Here is a 1,292-nt window from a genome sequence, read left to right as displayed (position 1 = left end):
TATATATATATATATATATATAATAATAATAATAATAATAATAATCAAGGTGGCTATCAACAATTTAAAACCAACAAGGAAATAATTCACTGTCAAAAAGAGTGACAAGGGTGCAGTGAGCACCAGCATTGCTAGAAATAGGAGTCGTAAACTCCTTAGCCACAAAAAGCACATGGCTTCTTTGTATTGACAAGAAAGAAAACCCTCCCCACTGCAAGCAAGATGCATTAGATAAGCATTCTAATTCCGTATAGGAAATTAATACTCATCAGTAATGCTCATTCTATTTCAGCTGAAGGCCGTCGTATATGTATATATCTATGTGTTTATGTCTTTGTGTCTGTGTTTGTCCCCCACTACCACTTGACAATTGGTGTTGGTGTGTTTATGCCTCTCTAACTTAGCAGTTTTGCAAAAGAAACTAATAGAATATGTACTAGGCCTGAAAAAATAAGTCACAGGGTTGATTTGCTCGATTAACATCCATCAAGGCAATGCCCCGGCATGGCCACAGTCAAACGACTGAAACAAGTAAAAGATAAAGATAAATTATATATATACATGTATATAATGTTCTTAGACATTCCTGGAGTAGGGCTATTATAGCACTACCAAGCTTACAATGAGACACTGTTTCCTTTTAAGTGATTATTGTTTGTACCTTTACATGGTGGTTGTCTACTCCTTATGCAGAGTTTGACCACCTCCTGTATCTACAACTTAGAACCATCATGGCATCTAATGTGGCTTTTTAAACCAGACAATGTTTTGAAAATACACCCACATAGATTGCATGTCTGATTTGGACCACCAAGAGCTGCAGGTTAGTTCTGATCTTTGTGGATCTTAAAATGTCTGTTGAGGCCTTCGTTAGATGAGCAAAACCTTCTGGCATACATTGCATTGAAAGGTGTGCACAAACATATAGGCAGAATAGTTGGTGGAGGTTCTTTTCCCATGGGTTTGCAAATGTGATTTGAGCCCAGCGAAAGAAAGGCATGGTCTGTCACCAACTTTGCAGACAAAATGGTCATTGGGATTCACCTTCTCGATTGTAACATTCTTCCTTAAATCTTTCTTACACACATACAAAGAGACAGACAGACATATGTACATTCATTCACATACATATATACATACATACACATGTTATGAATATATGTGGGGAAGGTGTACCTACACACCTACATATGTGTGTATCTAGACAATATACACATGAATGTACATATATATATATATATATATATATAAATATATATATATATATATATATATATATATATATATATATA

Source organism: Octopus bimaculoides, chromosome 16 (genome assembly GCF_001194135.2).
Source record: "Octopus bimaculoides isolate UCB-OBI-ISO-001 chromosome 16, ASM119413v2, whole genome shotgun sequence".
NCBI classification, from domain to species: domain Eukaryota; kingdom Metazoa; phylum Mollusca; class Cephalopoda; order Octopoda; family Octopodidae; genus Octopus; species Octopus bimaculoides.
Note: the sequence above shows the minus strand (reverse complement) of the source record.